General features: G+C 35.8%; 1 protein-coding gene across 13 annotated transcripts in view; it reads right to left on the bottom strand.

The window, feature by feature from the left end:
* The window catches only part of ATXN2 (ataxin 2), a 108133-nt gene that overhangs the window by 85295 nt on the left and 1688 nt on the right, over positions 1-21150 (bottom strand). The window contains exon 1 of one of the 13 annotated variants that reach the window (XM_072953180.1): positions 17708-17781. The exons of the other annotated variants lie outside the window; for them this stretch is intronic. The gene's annotated coding sequence lies outside the window, so the exon portion shown is untranslated. Of the gene's footprint in view, positions 1-17707; positions 17782-21150 lie in introns of those variants that run through there. 13 annotated transcript variants of the gene reach the window in all.

Raw genomic sequence — 21150 nt, 5'->3', positions numbered from 1 at the left:
ACCCAGCAGACATCATCCTACCTAATCAAGTGATCAAAGTTAACAGCAAGTGCAATGGGACAAATAAACAACACACATCTCCTTTCTCTCTTACATTGAGAACACACTCATCACTGCTGTGATATTCACGCCAAAAATGCACACTCTGAATCTAATCAAGATGAAATATCAGACCCTAGTCAAGGGACACTCTACGAAATAATCTATAACATTCAAGCTACAAAATATAATACTACACTCGAATATAGTATTCAAATCATGAAAGATTAAGGAACTACTTCAGATTAAAGGAGACCTATAGGACATGACAATTGAATGTAACATATAATCTTGGGTTGGTTCTTGGACCAGAAATTTTTTTTTTAACAAAGAACATCAGAAGAAAAATTAGTAAAATCTGGGTAAGATCAACAGATAATAATTTGGCACAACATTAATTTCCTTATTTTGACAACTATATGGTGGTTTTTTAAGAGTCCTTGTTATTAGGAAACACACTCTGAAGTATTTAGGGCTAAGAGACACCATGTCTCTCATACATTTAACAAAATAAATTTTATATTAATTATATGATATACATTAATTTTAACAATAGAGGAAAAATGAAATAATGTAGTGAAATATTACTTGAAGAATATAGTAAAGAGTATAAGAGAATTATTACTGTTGCAACTTTTCTATCAATCTAAAATTATTTATAAAATTTTTTTTAAATTAGGAACTATGAGTAATTTATTAATTTCTATCTACTTTATCACCCAAAATGTCTTTAATATTTGCTTAAAAAAATCTGCCTAGCTTTGAACTCAAAATGCCACCTTTTCAAGAAGCCTTCCCTGGATTATGCCATCCCAATCAAATACATAGTGCTCTCTTCAACCCTCTAGACTGGAATTGAGCATAATCTGCCCTGTAGTAGAGTTACCGGTGAACCTGTCATATATGCCCACTACTCAGGGCTATCACCTGACAACACAGTGCTTTTGTGCAAATCAGAAAATGATGCCTCCTCCACAGAGTCAGAGCCCCACACCAGAGGAAAGAGTATAGTCAGCAGCCAATGCCTTTGTGAAAAACAGGAGGTATCAGAAACAGATGTAGCCCTAAAAGGCACATCATGTAGCCAAAAAATTCCTAGATTTCAACATCCATTTGTGCCCTTCGCCAGGATGAAATAAAACCTAAACAACCTACTCTAACGAACAGTATCTTACCCATCTTTGTACCACCTATCAAAATTAGCACAGAGGAATTGTGTGTGCCTCACATATGATATACACAATAAATATTCAATGAATTAGTAAGACAAAGAAGGAAGAAAAGAAATCAAAATGAAAGCCTTCAAAGCAAAGATCTTTCTCAAATTACAATGAGATAAATCCATGGCTGAGAGTCAAAGACAGATGTATACTATACCTCACTTACCAGACATCATAGCTTAAACTACCTTAAATGTGCTGAGTCCTTAGTCTACAGTTGGGCAAAATCATCTAACACAATGGCTGTTTTATAATAAAGTGTTGAAAATCTCATGTTATTTACTGAATACTGTACTGAAAGAAAAAACCAGAATGACGGTACAGCTACAAAATGGTTTTAAGTGTGTACCACTTACGATCGCACGGCTGACAGGGAGCAGCAGCTCGCTGTTGCTGACCAAAATCGTGAGAGAGTCATACTACATACGGCTAGCCCAGGGAAATATCAAAATTCAAAATTTGAACCAGGGTTTCTACTGAATGCTTACTGCCTTCTTCACACCATCGTGAGTCAGGGGTTACCTGTAACAATTCTAAATCAAGGGTCAGCAAACTACAGCCTACAACAAGTTTTTGCCATGACTCTAAACTAAGTATGGTTTTAAGTGCTTAAAGGGTTAAAAAAAAAAAAAAGCCAAGAATATGCAATAAAGAAGTTGCTCATAAGAGCCTAAAATACTTCCTGTCTGGGTCATCACAAGAAAAATTTGCTGACCTCTGAACTGAAAAAATGTGGCTGCAATGTCAATAACTGCAATTAAAAAATAAAGTCTATTGCTATTTCACATGAACCAGCACTTCTAAAAGAAACTTCTCAATAGCACTGCACACTCTTCATGAAAGTATAATGTAAACCCAATTGAGAAATGTCATAAAAATGCTTTTGCTCTCTTTTAATTATTTTTAGGCTTCAAAATGGAATTAAATTGAGGCTGATCCACCTACTGAACAAAATCAAGGTGTTTTACTAACGTACATTTGATGACAATACTATACGCAAGTTCCAGAAAGACAAGAACTCTGTACTGATCACTGACTCAAAAGCACCTAGCATAAAATGATGAACAGGTAAACTGTAGATTAAAATAGACTTAAGACACATCAAACAACTTGTGAACCTCATGTGAATCCTCATTAAAACAAATTATAGAAAAATAAAATGATGAGACACTGAACTGCAGGTTCTAGCTTGTGCAATAAAGCAAGGAAAAGAAAGAAAATGCACAATGATTGGACAGAGAGAAGGAAAACTGTCTTTTAAAAAAGACATGATTATTTTTGCAGAGAATCTACCTTAAAAAAAAATACTAGAAATAAGAGAACTTAGCAAGGCTAACTCGAAATGAATCAATGACATAATCATAAAAAGTTTAAATAAAACTTAAAAAAAAATTTTTCCCACCCTTTCCCTCCATCTCCTGCCTCAGGAAATCATCAATCTGCTCTCTGTATTTATGACCGTAGTTTTGGATTTTTTTTTTTTTTAGATTCCACATGTAAGAGAGATCATACAGCATTTATCTTTCTCTAACTAATCACAGTTAGCATAATGGTCTTGAGGTCCACTGATGCTGCAAATGGCAACATTTCATTCTTTTTTATGGCCAAGTAATATTCCATTGGTTACATATACTTATCTACTCATCCATCTTTGGACACTTAGGTTGTTTCCATACCCTGGCTACTGTAACTAATGCTGAAATGAACACGTGATGCTTATATCTTTTCAAGTTAAGTGATTCCATTTTCTTTGAATAAATACCTAAAAGTGGAACTGCTTGATCATACAGTAGTCTATAAACCTTTATGATTTCGGTTTAGGCAAAGATACCAGAGCAGACAAAAAAAAAAAAATACAAACCATAAAAGCAAAACACTGATAAATCAGACTGCACCCATTTTCTTAATGGAGCTACTGGGAATTGAATGCAGAGCATTAGGCATGCACTCTACCACTGAGCTAGATATACCCACTCTTGCAGATTGCATCAAATTTTTAAATATTTTGTTCTTTTACAGACAATGTTAAGAAAATAAAAAGTCAATCCACAGATGACAAAATATTTGCAAATTATGTCTGACAGTGGACTTCTACCCAGAATATACAAGGAACACATACAACTTATTAATAAGACAAATAGTCCAGTAAATGGGCAAAAGACTTACACAGCCATTTGACCAAATAAGATTTAAGACTGACAATACAATTGAGAATGAGGATACTAAGCAGCTGAAACTCTTATACACTGAAGGTGGGAATGGAACGTGGTACAGCCATTTTGGAAAAGCCATTTTGGCAGTCTCTTATAAAGCTATACATACTTTTAAAACCTAGCAATCCCACTCCTAGGTAACTATCCAAGAGCAATGAATATGATTCTTCATAGCTATTTTATTCAAAATAACCAAAAACTACAAACAGCTCAAATGTCCATTACCTGGTGAATATATAACCCGTGGTATTAATGTCCTTAACAATGAATACTACTCGGTAACAAAGTTACAAATTACTGATACATGCTACACACAACATAGATGAATTTCACAACATAGACAAACTTCAAGGTATTACGCTAAGTCAAAGGAGCCAGACACCAAAAGCTACATAACCCATGATTCCCTTTATATAACATTCTGGAAAGGTAAATCTATAGATATAGAAATCAGATCAATGACTCCAAGAACTAAGGGTCAAGGGAGAGGATTTACTACAAAAGCACAGAGAGAACTTTATAGGGTGGTATATCTTAAGTGTAGTGACCACATGACTATACACATTTGTCAAAACTCAAAAAACTTTACACTAAATAGGGTGAATTTATTGTATGTAAATTATACCTCAAAAAAACCCTGATACTCCCCAAACTAAAGGCAGATCCAAAGAAACCCTAAAATATATACATAAAAATGGTTGAAAACTTATGGTATATAAGCTATAACCAAATAAAAGTGAAGTTAAAAACTTACATTGTACACTTAAAATCGGTGAATTTTACTGCATATAAATTATACCACAGTAAAGCTGATTTTTTTTAAAGAGAGAAAAATGGGGAAATCTGAACCGATAGGACAATAAAAATACTAAGGAATTAATTTTTAAAATATGATAATTTTTTTAAAACTTCTATTCTCTTGAGAGATATATACTGAAATATTTACAGAAGAAATATGTCAGGAATTGCTTCAAAATAATCTGGGGAGGCTAGAGTAATCAAGATAGTATGATACCAGGGAAAAGGGTATATAGCTCAGTGGTACAGTGCACGCCTAGCATGCACAAGGTCCTGGGTTCAATCCTCAGTATCTCCATTCAAGATAAATAAATAAAAACCTAATTACCACCCCTGCTAAAAAAAAAATATGGTACCAGCATAGGGATAGATATACAGATCAATGAAATAGCATTGATAGTCCAGAAATAAACTCTTACATTTATGGTCAATTGACTTTTGATAAGAGTGCCAGGAAAATTCAATGGGGAAAGATTAGATTTTTCACAAACAGTGCTGGGACAACTGGATATCCACATGCAAAAGAATGATGTACTTGGACCTCCACCTCATACCATACACAAAAACTAACTCAAAATGGATTAAAGACATAAACGTAAGAGCTAAAACTACAAAACTTCTAGGACAAAAAACATGAGAGTAAACCTTTAAGAAACTGGATTTGGCAATGGATTCTTAAATATGACACTAAAAGCACAAACGAAAAAACCAGGTAAATGGGACTTGATCAATATTTAAAACTCTTTGTTGCAAAGGACAACATCAACACAATGACAGCAAAAGAAACAAATATGAAGGGACTATAGATAAACTATAACAAGAGATCTCATTCTTCATCCCAGGAAACCCAAAGCACTAGGACTCCACAGTGCAGTGCTTACAAACAGAGGGCATACTGAAACCCAAAGGGCCACTTTTCAGACAATTCTGTTTCAAATCTTGGCTCAGCCACCTACTATGACCCCAGGAAAGTTACTTAACCATTGTGATAACCCAGTTTGCTGATTTGTAAAATGAAAAAAATTAGAAAGGTCACGAGGTTATTGAGGGTCAAATAATATGCAAAAGATATACACATACACACACTCTCATCTGGTCAAAACTTATTGTACTCTAAAATGTTTACTGAATGAGCAAGATGAACAGAGCCTTGCCTTCAGGCAGTTTACAGTTCAGAGGTTATGTCTGGGACAGAAAATTAAAAATATGTTTTCACATGTATACCTTTTCTCTCATTTACCACTAGAATTATCAAATATGTGTGTGTATATGTATATATAAAAACAATCCAACAGCACTCCTGATAACTGAAACACATTAAATAATCTAAGAATAAAATTTCCATTATATTGTTTCAAAATTCAAGGGGTGGGGTGGATACACAAATACAGTTTCTACTGGTACTGCCATGATACAATGTAATTATAGAACTTTTTACAGCTTCATTTTTCACCATTCTGTTCATTTGTCACCATTTTTCAGCACTGCACCTATACGTATCATTCACTAGTTTCTACAACTGTTTGAATAAGCCTGGGTGACAGATGTACACAATCAAAATACTTTATCGCTCCAAGTTTCTAGAACCAGACTAGTTGTATAGATGTCACTAATATTCTTTGACACAGCATGAATACTACATACCTCCCTCCACCCCACTTCTAGTAAAGTTGTAATAATGTTCTTCCCCCAAATATTCACATGGCTGACTGCTTTTTGTTATTGCAATCATGTCACTCCCCAGAGAGGCCTAACCTGATCAAGTCATCAAAAGTAGCTCCCTAATCACTATTACACCACTATATTTTAGTACTTAAGTAATCAATTATTAGTACCTTGTAGTACTTAACAACTGAAATTTTATTTATTCTGTGTTCATCTATTTTCTTCCTGTTTCTGTCCACTCCCCATCACCAGAGCATATATTCCATGAGGGCAAACACTTCCATCTCACTCACCATTCACTGTGTGCCCAGAGTTTAAGAAGAGAGCCTGGCACACAGTAAGTACTCTAATATGGTATAGCTTATGTAAATTATGACAAGTTTTGACTAATTCAATTTCTCCTTACAGTACAGAAAAACTGCAGCTATCAAGAGAAAGGATAATTAACTAAAAACTAGAAATTCAATTCCAGCTCTTGTATTTAACTTCCTTAGGTGAGTCATTTTGGTCTTCCCATTTGTTTTTTTTGTTTGTTTTTTTTTTAATTAGAAAGGGAAATTCTATAACTAATACTTACTGAATAACTACTTCCTCACTGAAAAGATGAGTCAAATAAGGTGGCAGTAGGAACGGGCCATGACAACCCAAATACAGTAAAGCTAGAGGTTTTTGGGTTTTTTTTTTTTTTTAGCAAACTGAGGTAGGCTGGGAACTCTAAATTCACACAGAACAGCTGCCAGATTAATCCAGCCACGCAGTCATCTAGGATCAATGTTTCAAAACAACTACCATTCCCACAAGAACTAATTTCAGTTTGCTGCAAACTGCCTGGGTTCAAATTCTGGCCCTGTCAACTTCCCAGCTCTGTGGCCTTAACCTCATGACTTCAGCTCTTTGTGTCTTAATTTCAACATCCACAAAATGATAATGAAAACAGTACATTCTTTAAAAAAAAAAAAGTTTCTTCTCATAAGGTTGTGAAAATTAAATGACATTCCATATACACAGCTTGGCTTAAGAGTAATGCCTGGCACATTATTAACTAAGTGCTTAATAATTGTTACCTAATACAATTATTTTCCTCATATTACAGCACACACTAGAGCTGTAAAAAAAACAAAACCACCTCTTCACATGAAGTTTTTCTTAGAGGAAGGGATAAAGGGCTTGGCCATAAAGCCATGCACAATTAGATATGACCCAGACACACCAACAGCTCCACACAACTCAGATAAAAAAGAATCCTGGGGCTTAAGTCTAGTGCTTTCCAACAGAACTTTCTGAAATGATTAAAAAAAAAAAGTTCTAGATCCACGCTGCCCAATATGGTAGCCACTAGGCACATGGGGCAACTGAGCTGAGCATTTGAAATATGGCTAGTGTGACTGAGGGACTGACTTTTTAAAATTTTTAATTAACTTAATTCTAAATTTGAATAGCTTCTGTAGATAGTGGCCACCATACTGCACAGTGCAGTTCTAGTCCTCTCTGAGCTTCTCCAAGAGCAACTGCTACCTACCTTCCAAAGCATCCATGCCCTCTGAGCAGTGCACCAAGAGTGCTTCCTTATAGTGAACTCAAGTCTCCCTCTCAATGGTTTTACCTACCAGTCATTAGTCTTTCCTGGGGCCTCAAGACAACTTTAATCCCCTTCAAAAGACTACAAGTGATAATGGGGAAAGAGAAGAGTAGAGGGGAAAGAAGATGAGCCATTCATGGATAACTGCTGAAGCTGAGTGACAGATACATAGGACACATTAAATAATTCTTTTTCTATATATGTTGAAATTTCCATTTTCTATTAAAAGTTTATTAGCTTTTATTTCAAGCTCACTTCATTTCTTCTCTAACTACAATGGCTTCCAAATTTATCTCCCTACTTTCAGTAAGTACCTTCTCCAATTCTTCCACTATGAACTGAAATTTTCAAACTACAACCATGTTTATAAACATCTCTGTGCTCCAGTACAAACTTTTCCCTGCCTGCAACTTCCTCTTCTCTTCCATGGCCTCACTGGAAACTACTTATCATTCTTGAAGATCCATCTCAACCCTCATTGCTTTTTAAAGTTTTTTCTTCACCACTCACCCAAAGCAGTCATTCACTCCCACCTCAGTGCTACTAGTTTACACTACCTGCATGCTTGCCATTGCCCTCTGTACTCACTGCGCAACTTGGAAGCAGAGATGTTGCATTAGTCTTTTAACTATCCCAGTCTGATAACTTCAAACTTTTACTGAAATAATCAACCGTATACATACAAGCTAAACTGCCTCTGCTAACATAGCACAACCTCAAACCCACCAACAAGAACTTTTCAGCCTTAACTTGCTCAGGTAGTTTTTTTTTTATTGATTTCCAAATGTGCTAATAATAACAGCTAAAAGTCATTAAGCACTTACTACATGGCAGGCATTGAGTTAAGCACTGTACACACATAATTCATTTAATCCTCATCATTCCCATTTCACAGAGGAAGAAACTCACACACAAGTGAAATAACCTGCTGTAAGCCACAAAGTAGGGAGGGACCCGGGGTGCTAAATATACTGCATGCGACTTTGGACAAGTCATTTAAAAGTTCCTGCTCCCATGTAAAATAAAGAGGATGAGTCATGATGACCTCAAATGCAGGCTTCCAATTCTAAAATTCAGATTTGGGGGAAGGACACAGGATGCCAGGTAGAAGAAACACTGACTTGTGAAAAGAAAAAGTAATGGTAGGCATTCTTTAGAAAGAGTTTGAGGAAAAAATGCCTTTTATTCCTGCAGTTTATAGCAAGCTACTATAGAAAAACATGGGACATATTTTCAAGTAAGAAAGCTAACATACAGGACAAGGTAAGTTCTACAGGAGTAAATAAAAAGAAAAATAAATGAGAATTAGTTTCATAGAAGATTTGGGCTACATATTAAAAGGGTAAGTATGAGAGTATGGGAAAGGAGAATAATGATGGAAGAGCAGGCGGGGAATAGAGGCTGAGCTCCGATCTACAGAGATGATGAGAAAAGGAGACCATGTTGATTTAAATGGAGGTCATGTTTTGAAGAGTTGACGGAAAACATGACCTGAAAGATAAAATTGGATTGGCAAATGCCCATGGTCCTAGAGCCTGTTTCACATGGCCCAGCACTAAGAATGCTTTTCACATTTTAAAAAGATTAAAAAAAAAAAGATATGTAAAAAAGACTATACACAGCCCACAAAGCCTAAAATATTTATTTGACTCTTAAGAGAAAATCTTTGCCAACCCCATTAGATCATAGAAAGCCCTGAGTGGAAAGGATCTTAGGCTTGGGAACAGGGTGATTTTTGAGCAGAGGGTTTATCCAACAAAAGTAGTTTAAACCTAACAGCAGGGGGTGGGCAATAGCTCAGTGGTAGAGCACATATTTAGCATGCACAAGGTTCTGGGTTCAATCTCCAGTACCTCCACTAAAAAAATAAAATAAAAATAAATCTAATTACTTCCCCCAAAAATCTAATAGCAAAAGGTAGTCAGGTTAACCAGGTGGGCAAAATTAATGTGTTGCAATAATTAAGAATAAAATACATGATTACCTAATGTGATTGGCCCACACCAATAATTGCAGCATAGCAAAGAATTTCCTTAAGGCCACAGAGAACTGGCATCATTTCTTCAACTATTTAATCCCTTCTTCTTGGATTGATTGTGTGCTTCAGAAGTCTTGTTCAGTGTGTCCTTCTAGCCCTAGGGCTATGCGGCCTCTAACTTGACTAAGCCAGGGTGAGTGGAGAAGTAAATTCCAGCACTCTTAATTTTCCTATAGAAACATCGTAAGTGGTCTTTGGGCTTTAAGATCAAGCCAAAAATACCTTCTTAACCCATGATATAGTACAATACTACTTGGTTCAAATTAATTATCTGATATAATAGATTTGAAAAACTAACCACCATTTGTAACACTGTTTCCAAACTTTAAAATAAGAATCATAAGCTTTTGGATCCAGACTTACTTATAAAGAGAACTGCCAAGACTAAGGCATGGGTAATTGAAACCATTTTATGGCTAACAATAATGACTGAATTGTTTTCTTCAATAATTTTTATCTGCTTTTCTTTTCTCACTGAGCTAAACTAGAAGCAGTGAAGCACAGTTAGTAAAAGCAAAAGCTTTGAAGTCTTACAGGGTTATAATCTCAGCTTGATCACTTCCTAGCTCTTCGACCTTGGGCAAGTTCCTTCATTTCTCTGAACCACCATTTCCTCATCTGTAAAATGGGTATGGCATTATCAACCTGATAGGCTGGCTGTTATAAGGATTAAAGGATATATAAATAATGTACCTGACACAGTTCCTGAAATCTAATAGGCACAAAACAAATGGTAACTATCATTATATAAACAGAAAGTGCTCCATAAACTGTTTTCACATCATACATATCTAAACTTTTCTTCTTCAGAAAAAATGGCTACTACTACTACCACTTGGCTCAGAAATGCTAGTTTTTTTCTAACATGTTTTACTTGGAAAAAAAAAAGTGTTATAATAAATAGGAGTTCTCATTTATTCTCTAACCTAGATTGAGTTAAAAATATATAGACTTCCTATAACATTTACAGACTATGAATAACCAAATTCCTTATCTGCCAAAAATGCAAATTCCTCATTTTCTTTTCCATTTTTCATCTTAAGAAGTCTGTTGATATGTTTCTTCACCCAGTGAAGCTAGGGCCTCCAATTCCTTATCAATTAAAATAAGAAACCAATTATAACACTCCTTAAATCCATCACCAGTTTTCTTCTCCTCTTCTTATTTGTATATATCTTTACAGAGATCCTAAATACAACAATAGTAAGTCATTCCAACCTTCCATCTCTGCCACTTCCTAGCTGAGTAAAGTTAAGTCACTTAGCTTCTCTGGGCCTTAGCTTCCTCATGGGTAATAAAATGGGACAGGGTTAACAGATTATCTAATAGGACTGGGTGATAATCACTAAGAAGAAAAAGTGTACATATATACAATATATATAATGTATGTCTATGCCCTAGAAGAACAGGAAGCTCATGGTGGATTCACTTAGTAACTATTTTTCCCCTCCCTCTCAATTATGACCCCATCAGCTTTCACAAGCTTAGATCAGGAAGCTTCTCAAACATACAGGTTTCTACGATTAGCCAGTGGCTATCCCTAAAGCATTAAAAGGAATAAGACCCTTAGCAATATACTAGATTACTTACAAGAGGGTGTATGTATCTTCTGATGAAAGCAGAAAGTTTTTCCCTTCATCTACAAGACTTCCCTCCAATACTTTATAAGATAGAAGCATGCTAAGCAGTAGCAACTCAAACACATCATGATGTAACAAGGGTTTGAACTTTCTGCCTCATCTCCCCCACTAGTATTTAAGCTACAAGAAGGGAGAACTTTCTGTCTCATCTCCCCCACTAGTATTTAAGCTACAAGACGGGAGAGACCTTGTCTGCTTGTTCACCGCTGTAGCCCAAGAGCCTGGCAAACAGGAAGTATTCAGAAAGTTTAACCATAGTATGCCTACAAAATAAATGCCACATTCCACTTGAGATGACAACTTTTCCTTGGCAGGGTAAACTCATCTGCTTAATAATGAAACCAATGCTCATATAGTCAATAAATAATTTATCACTTATTAAGTATACAAAGTTGTACAAGGCACTTGTCCCTGTCTTCAAGATGTCCTAAATCTAGAAGGCAGGCAATACAAATACAGAAGCTCCTTTACTTTGAAATAAGTTAGATCCCAAAGTTTCTTGTCATCAAAGATGATAAGCAAATGGCAAGTAAGTATATGATACTCAGGATCATTAGGCATTAAGGAAACACAAATTCAAACCACAATGAAATACCACTACACAGATACCAGAATGGCTGAAATTAAAAACTAGCACACTGGATGTTGTCAAGAAATTGGAGTGATTAGGAGTCTCACACACTGCTGAGGGGGATACAAAGTAATATAGTCACTTTAGCAAACAGTCAGGCAGCTACTTTTAAAATTAAATAAACACTTGCCATACAACGTTAGCAATTCCATTTCTATACATTTAACCAAGAGAACTGAAACTGCTATGACTACAAAAAACCCATACATAAATATTTACAGCAGTTTTATTCGTAATAGCCTCAAACTGTCAACAACCTAAAAGTCCATCACTTGATAAACACTGTACATGCATACAATAGAATACAATTCAGCAGAGGGAGAAACTGTTATATGCAGTAATATGAACTGCAAAGTGTTACATTACATGAGAGAAGCCAATCACAAAAGGGTATACACTGTATGACACCATGTATATGACACTGTAGAAAAAATAAAACTATACTGTCAAGAAACAGATCTGTGATTGCCAGGGTTGGAGGAAGGGGACGGACTGAAAAGAGACACAGGGAAAATTTATGGGATGATACTATGATTGTGCTGGTGGCGACATGACTGTCAAAACTCAAGAACTGTACATTTTTGTAAACTTCACATAAATTATATCTCAATACATCTAATTAAAATACAACCTACCACAGTAATTGTCTAGCAATTTAAAATCATAGTGCACTGAGTAATGAAAATTTTAAAACATTTCTTCTGTATATACATGTGCTCCTAAACCCAAAATGGACAGGAGGAGGTTTTAAAGTTTACAGAATCAATATATGAACATTCTGTTTCACACCTTTTCCAATGTCATTGCAGACACCTTAGACCCTTATTCAATGGACTGTGACTCTGCACCCTGTTTGCAGGTCTTGACAATTTCAGAAGTAGCACTTTTAACTACTTTAGCCTTCTCCCAAAGTAACACCAATAGCTGCAAACTTCCAAGTTTTTCCATTCCATTCCTTAATTCTCTATCTTCTGCTGATTATTAATGACTAAATAAGCATGGAACTTTTTGCTCTCTTTCAGAATAATTCATCCTGTCCCAAGCCATTTTCCTACTACTTATAATTTTTAAAAATTTCTCATTTCTACCATAATTTATGCTTTCCAGCTGATTCTATCAATACTCACTGATGCTGCACTTTTTGAAAATGATAGCTTTAGCAACAATAAAGTTCAAATACAGTAACACATAAAGAATTTTGAAATGACAGGGATGGGAGACTGTGAAATGACCATAAGCGACCCCCCAAAAGGGGGGGGGACATCTGTTGGTGGGGTTAACCCATTTTTGTTCTGTGGTGTATCTCTGCTCCTATCTCAGAGCTCACCCTAAGGACAAAGTCTGTAAGCGGAGGAGCTGCTGCACTTAAAATACAAGAGAATGTACACTGAATGCCACAGGAATGGTATCTGCCAAAAGCTACAGGAGCACAGAAGAAATCTTGTTTACCAAGGGCAAATACGGCGAGACACTGTGCAAGAGAAGCCTTTAAAGACCTATGTTTAAGAAGACAACATAATGAGATTGACGTGACTTGACTTATTCTGGAGAATACAGTGTGCACAGTCTGTGAAGGGACTTGACTAGCAAGCTGAATAGTCTGGATGTGATTCAGGTAGTAATGAAAGCCATTAAGTTTCTCAACAGAAAGGGTACACAATGAAAGATGTTTATGGGAGATTCTTACGGCTATGGGGTATGCAGGAGTATTGGGACATGAAGAGACCACTCAGGAGGCACACAAAGCTACAGTGAGCAAATACTCCATGGCGCCCCCAATACAAAGACTCACCCCACCCTCTTCTCTACGTACACCTCTTCTCTGAAGCCAAGGGAAATCTCAGACTCTTCCAACAACACACCAATCATACTAACATACAAGGTGAAACCTATCTGCCAGCTTGGTTAAGGATCAGAAAAGGACAGGCACAGAGGAAAGGAATGCCTGGTAGAAACAGCGGAACTTCATTTTGGATTCAAGCTCCTTAAGGACTGAAAAGACACTTTCACCTGAAATGTGACCCAAAAAAAAAAAAAAAATCAGAGTAGAGCCTTTGCTAATTGGAACATTCAAAAAATGCTTTTTTCTGGATAAGTGGATCTTTTCTTAGATTACTGAGTAAACATCAAATTTTGAAAACAAGTCTTAAGAAACATATTACAAAGAAAATGCTAGCTAAGCAGCTGCCAATGATTTTGGGAGAACTTTGGCAAATAACCTCTGTGGCCTTAGTTTCCTCATCAGTAAAGAGAATGAGAGGCAGCAGGGAATAGCTCGGTGTAGAGCATGTGCTTAGCATGCATAAGGTGCTGGGTTCAATCCCCAGTACCTCCATTAAATAAATAAATAAATAAACCTAATTACAAAAAAAAAAAAAAAGAGAGAGAGAGAGAACTAAAAACCCACCAGAGCCACTTCCAACTCCAAGTTTGTGTAATTCTAAAATACTAAAAGCTTACAACATGCCCAGAATGGAATGTAATAATTTAGCTTCTTACTTAAGGTATTCTTTTTCCCTTTTAATAGATAGAGAAACGGAGCCCAAGAGTGACTCACCCATTCATTCACTCAAACATCTGATCACTTAATGCCATGTACTGTTCCAGGAGACTGGGATACAACTGGAGCAAAATGAAGTTCCTGCCCTCACAGAGCTTAAGTTTTACTCACCAAGGGGTGAACTCGAATTCTAGCCTAGACCAGCCAGTTAAATTTGAATGCCCAGTTAAATATAAATTTCAGACAAATAATAAATAATTTTGTTCCATGCAATTTGGGACCTATTTATACCAAAAAATTAGTCATTGTTTATCAGAAATTCAAGTTTAACTGGGCATCCTGTATTTTTATTTGCTAAATCTGGCCATCTTAGCCTAGACATAGTCGTAAAATCCTTCCTGAAGCCTTTTACTGTATCTCAGTGCCTCTTCATCAGTGACTTTGACTACACCAATGAAAAATTAGTTTAAATTGCAACACAATATATGTACGTTAACTGAAACAGAAGTTCCTTAAAACAACTCTTACCCTTAAAATGCAATGCACTGTAATATCTTCTATTTTTTTTTTCATTTTTCTAAAAATGCTTGTCATGACCCACCAAACTGATTTTACAATCTACTAAAGGGTAGTGACCTACAGTTTGAAAAATACTTCTTTGAAAGATATGAAAAACAATTTAAACCTTGTCTTATGAGTCATCATTATGAATGCATCAATTAACTACATGATGTTATAAAATAGTAATGCTTCTGAGAGGGGTCGACTAAGGTATGCAGCTGTATAAACTTACAGTCAGAACCCCCACGGGTTTCAGGCTCTTGGATCTGTTTTTTTACAGTTCTCCCATCTTTTAACTTTCTATCACACAACTATTACTTCCCATTGCTAACAATATGCTTGCTCTAAAAGTTTTACCTTTCTACTTTCTGGCAAAAAAGCAAGCTATGCAGAATCATATATAAAGTGAAAGCAAATAAACTCTGAAAGAGGCCCTGAAGAGCTCCTCTTTCTACAATCTGCACAAGCTTAAATGTAAAGACCTTAAGTCTTTTTCCTGATTTTCAAGTGTTTCATGAATGAAAATAGTTAACTACAAAAGGTCCACAAAAAATGTTTTTTATGAGTCCCAAAAGAATGCACTATTTGGTTCAAAACCAGTCTTTTCTTTTTATATACATATATTTTTTAAACTAAAACTATGATCAAGGTTACTCGACTATTTACAAAGATTACTGCTAAGAATATGTTTTAACATATGACTTATAAAATAAAAAGCAGTATGAACATAAAGTGGCCATCAAAAATATTTGATACTGACAACACTGTTAGATAAAGCCTCTCAAGGTAACACTTGCAAGAGAACAACATTCTGAAGTTCTGATACACTTAATAACCCACATTCATTTTAATCACATTGCAGACAAGCCTCATACTACAAACTGGTTGGAAACTACAAAGGTTCCATCATAGCATGCCATTTTATGCAGTCCCCAAAATGCAATCAGCTGTTAATCATGGCACGAAATTGATATTTTATAGCCACTTGACTCAACTTCAAGGCTTAAAGTATAAGCAATCTACACAAGAATTTTTTTAATTAAAGGGAATTTCAAATTTTCATATGAATACAACTGCAAATAATTTTCAGCAAATAAAACCTAAGGCTAATAGTTATGGCAAATTTTCATAAACAACCCAGATCCAAAACAGTACTAAACCATTAAAAATAACAAAACCAAGGGCTTAATATTTAAGTAGAAGATTCCATACCACATAAATACAAAAATACATATTTTTTTTAAAAAAAGACAAGGAACTAGACCTTCTATTTTATCAAGCCAAACTCAAGGTTACCAAAGATATCCTGAAGGGCAAGGACTGTCTGTAGTTACGTATTCTTTAAAATACACAGCATGATCTTGTTTATGTCTATGTCTGCATTTATTTAAACAGAGGGATGTAATAAAACTCCACAAATATGTTGCTTTGGGCAAGTCCTCTTACCTCTCAAAGCCTCTTCTATTTTAAGATTTTCTGTTATTTCTTCATGCTCTAAAATTCCAGTTTTAAGGGGAAACACCAATCTTTTAAAAGACAATACATACTGTTGAATCCAAAACATTACGTACCATATGATCCCATTTTGTTTAACATATATCTGTTCACAGAGAAGCTGAAGATGTACACCACATTTCCAACAGTGGTTATCACAAAGAAGATTGTGAGGATTCTAATTTTAAAGGAGTTTGGGGCTTTTATTTTTTTTGATTCTCTGAATTCTTCTACAGTAAGTTATTTAAAACTTACTGTTTTTCAACTTATAAGAGCATTTTCAAATATAAATGAGGCAATACCTAAGACTTTCTCAATTTATTAATTTCAAGAATCTGTTCTAGACACTGGTTTAAGTATATCTCTTATCTCTATTATACTATAAGCAGCATGAACCACGTTCAGTATGACCAAACGCATCAAATTTTATACTTACATATGTAACAGAAATTATTTTTGAATAAAGACGTATACTTTAAGGATATCAAAAACGCATTAGGATATAGCTCAACCTATTTCAAATCATAAGTAATGTTAGTAAAGGTTACAGGGGACAAAGTATCTACATTACAAATTCTAGATTTAGATGGTACAACCTTTCAAAGGCTTGAGACCAGCTTCATATTCACTGATGGGTAAATTCTCTGATGAACACATCCTTATTTTTGAAGTCTAACACCTAAGGATGCAAAAAGACCTCAAGAGGAAAGAGCAATGTACTTTTAATAACACTCTCGCTAAGAAAGACCACTGTATGGCCCTCTTAAAATCTTGGTATGGTTAATAGTCATAGATGACCCATATATGCTTCAAATCAAAACAAAACCCCACAGCAAGTACTTTCAATTAGAAAGATACAGTAGCAGGTAGGCCTGTTAATCAACTACTTACATCTCCACTGAAGTTGTCGCAATCATTTGAAACAGCTTCAAAAATAGGGTTTTGTTCTGGCTCAAATTTTTTAAACAATATCAAAATACTATTACTATCTAGCCAAAATAGAAAATTACAACTATAGGGGGAAAAAAAACTTATAAAAACTTAAAACCCTTTCCAAGGTATGAAAACACACTGCAATGGTCAAAGTAAGTTCTAACACAGCTGCAGCTATTTAGGACAAAAAAGATCAGATCCTCCTTTAAGCTGAAACATATGGCTATTAAATAGCTATGATATGAGTTATACCCCATGTTGAAATATAACTGTCTCTCTAATTAGAGAAACACAGAAAATACAAGTTGACATTTAACCAAAAAAGAACATCATGACTGATACCATGAACGTGCTGACTTTTCAGAATGCAAAATCTTTAAGAAACTATACGCTTACCTTTACTTTTGTCAAAGATAACCAATTTGTTGTAGGGTTTTGCCCAGTCTTGAAATGCTTATTTTCTCTAGGTTCTTGGAATGAAAATTAAACTGATTAGGTAAAATAAAAAAGCCTAATAAAAACCAAAAATGTACCTCTTTTAATACTCAGCTACTGTTTACCTTTAATGACTTAAAATATCAATTAACATTTTTAGTCCAATTTCAATACCCACATAAAAGAATGAATTAATAAAGGATGATGCACTTTAAATCATATAAATTACAAAAAGGGCCATATGACTAATTATGCTAAATAAAAAACAAATGGATAAATAACTACCTCACCTTCAAAACATTGCTCAGATGTGACCTCCTCAATGAGGCCTCCCCTAACCCATTTAAAATTGCAATCACTCCCTACCCTCACACTCTATCATCCCTGTAATCTACTCTCCTCTAATCCTATAGCTCTCACCTGATATATACAATTTGCTAATTTACCATCTCCTGTTTACTGTCTGGCTCATCACATCGAAATGTAAGTAACAGAGGGCAGCTATCTTTTTATTCATGGGTATATCCTAAGCACCTACACCTCCCTTGTACAAAGATTTTCAATAAATGTGTTGAAGTAAAGTAGATGTTTTCAGGCTCTTTTGTAAGATGCTTAATTTAAAGATAGGAAGGTCTCACCGACATTCAAATAGAAACATAAGGAACAATTACACCGAGTTGCAGCATAATTTCTAAACTGCAATGCCTTAAGAGAAAGCAGCAGTAAAAGTACTAACCTGAAAATTACTAAGAAAAGTTTTTATTCACTTAATCCTGTATCCAAAAACATTCTAAGCATTGGGATGGCAGTAGAATTGCAAACCCTTTTTTTTTTTAAATAGGGAAGGGAATGTAGAAGGGGAAGAGACATATCTTAACCAGTGATAATTTCCAATAGTGCTCTGAATTTTAAAAAAAGGTCCCCCCAAATAATTTGGTCATAGGCCAGCTGCTAACAAACACTCTTTTAGATGAATGAGGAAGGTTAAATAAAAACAAAACCAAAGAACTTCAGAACAAGTTCCTCAGGACTGTCATTCCTGTACTTAGAAGTATCAGCACAATAGATATACCATGTATCCATATTAGTATTAACAGTTACCATTTTCAAAGCACTGTCACATAATTTCATGAACTCCTCCGAAAAATCAAATTCAAATTCAAACATAAACAGGTAACTAACAAAAGCACTTAATTACTCATGCACTTAACAGTAAATGCAACTTTTTCCTTGAAAATCCACCAAAGTGTTTGACAGACCACAAAGAAACCATCCTATAAAAGAGCCACCTTCCCAGCATTGGAAACTAACACAAGAGCCATTAAAAATCTTGAAACCCTTTGGCCTAATAAAACCACTCCTGGGAACTTTCTGAAAAGAAACAGATTGAAGCAAAAAACGATTAAGATAAAGATGTATTCCACTACCTGTAAACAGCAAAAATGTGAAAACCCAAATCCTCACAACTGAATGGTTAAGCAGAAACCTAAAATTTATAATAGTGTTAAGAAGAAAAAGGCTGAACCCAAAATAACATACACAATCACTAAAACTACATAAAATGAAAATGGCAAAAATAAGGATTGGATTAAGGTAAAATTATGTTCAAATTTCAATACTGAGGTTACACTACTCCAAGAGAAAATACCCATGTTCTAAAACGTATATGACAAAGACAATAATTTTTTGAAAGCCATAAACATCCAATATTTACAACAAAAAAAGTAAAATATGATGAAATATATTATTTAAAACAGATGTGACTTTCAAGACTATTTTGCTGTCTCTAAACATGTCAAATCCAATGCTGCATTTTCTTCCTTCACCTTTGGTCCCAGAAATGTACATATTTTAACCGCAGATATACACAAACCTGTGAGGAAACTCTAGAAATTGTAATTGGTTTACAAAGAACCCAGTAACAGTGATTCAAAATTGAAAGGAATTCTACAAATAGATTAACTAAAGACACATACAAGAACAAAATTTCACACTATATGATTTCAGCACACTAAATGAAACCTCACATACATATCAAAAAGTATAAGGGCTACAATTTATGCCTCAAGTAAAAGAACTCAAAGTAAGCAAGAATCTAAATTAACCTCAAGGAACAGAAAAAGATCTGTGGTATTAAAACATTCCAAATATTTCTGATCACTCAAGCCACTCTGGAACAAATTCTTTGTTATAATTTTTAAGTCTAAGGAGAGCCGATGCAAATTAAAAGCTTTAGGTTTAATTTTTTTATTTGAACAAGTTGAATGTATCTGCCAGATTTCAATCTGATCCTAGGAAGGAAAAAACTGGGCATCCTTTTCTATAAAAATTATATTTAATTTTTTTCTTTTCTCTCTCTCTTTTTTTTTTTTAACTATGGATGCCACTGAAAAAGGGAACCAAAGTTACAGAATCCTACGTGGACAAGAGCTGGGAAAATAAGCATTTCATTTGAACTGGTTTTGATAGGTAGCATCTGCAGATGCTTCACAGAAGGAGAAACAGTGAGTGGGGAGGGTAGGGCAGAATTCAAAACCAATGTTCCCCATCGCCCCACACCGAAGGCAGAATTCCTTAAAAGTCAACTCTGAATCATCTTGATGGATAACTTCTTTTGCCGTAAGTGAAATTTCTTTGCAAATGGGTTGCTGAAAACCCGTTTTCAAAAAGAAAAGTCTGCATAAAAAAAAAAATCCCCTTATCCCACATTCTACAGACCAGGATGTCTACTTAAGGAGGACCCTCAGCACCAAGCGTGCCAACCCCGCCTAGGCCTAAGGGAGGCATGGCAGTGCCGGCAACATGGATGGGTTCAGGGCACGGGGAAGTGGACTTGCGTGCCCTTGGTGAGGTCTGGCGGCACTCCCCAAGTTAAGGACACTGGCCACAATGGAATGGAGTCTACTGACATTTGCTGCCCAGTTTGAACACTAAGCATTTTCTGAGTTCGTGAAATACGAACTAACAACCCCCCCGCCGCCCCCACAAACCTACAACAGGTCTTCCCGCACGCACACACACACACACACACACACACACCCTCCAGAGTCAGACACGGTTAGCTGAGACAACACTGAGCCCCAAGTCTGTACAACAAACCTGGGTCATAGGGGGAAAGACGACGCAAGGAAATAACCGCATTTCTGCCTTCAGGCACCCGACCATGTCCCCTGCTGCAATTCCTTTCCTCTCCAAATTTCAAAAACTGGGGCAAGGGTTGGGGAAAAAACGCACAGCATGCCCGGTCCCTGCCACCACACTAACACCCGCTATGTCCCCAGTCCGGCCTGAGCTTCTGACGCACGCCTGGGTCCGGCCCTCACCCACCACTATTCAAAGACGCCTTCTCCTCTGCGGCCTCGAAACAGCAATGCGGCTCGGCCACCACCCGCGCCGGAGAGGCC

This window comes from Vicugna pacos, chromosome 32 (assembly GCF_048564905.1).
Source record: "Vicugna pacos chromosome 32, VicPac4, whole genome shotgun sequence".
Lineage (NCBI taxonomy): Eukaryota > Metazoa > Chordata > Mammalia > Artiodactyla > Camelidae > Vicugna > Vicugna pacos.
Note: the sequence above shows the minus strand (reverse complement) of the source record. Positions and strands in the feature narration are given on the sequence as shown.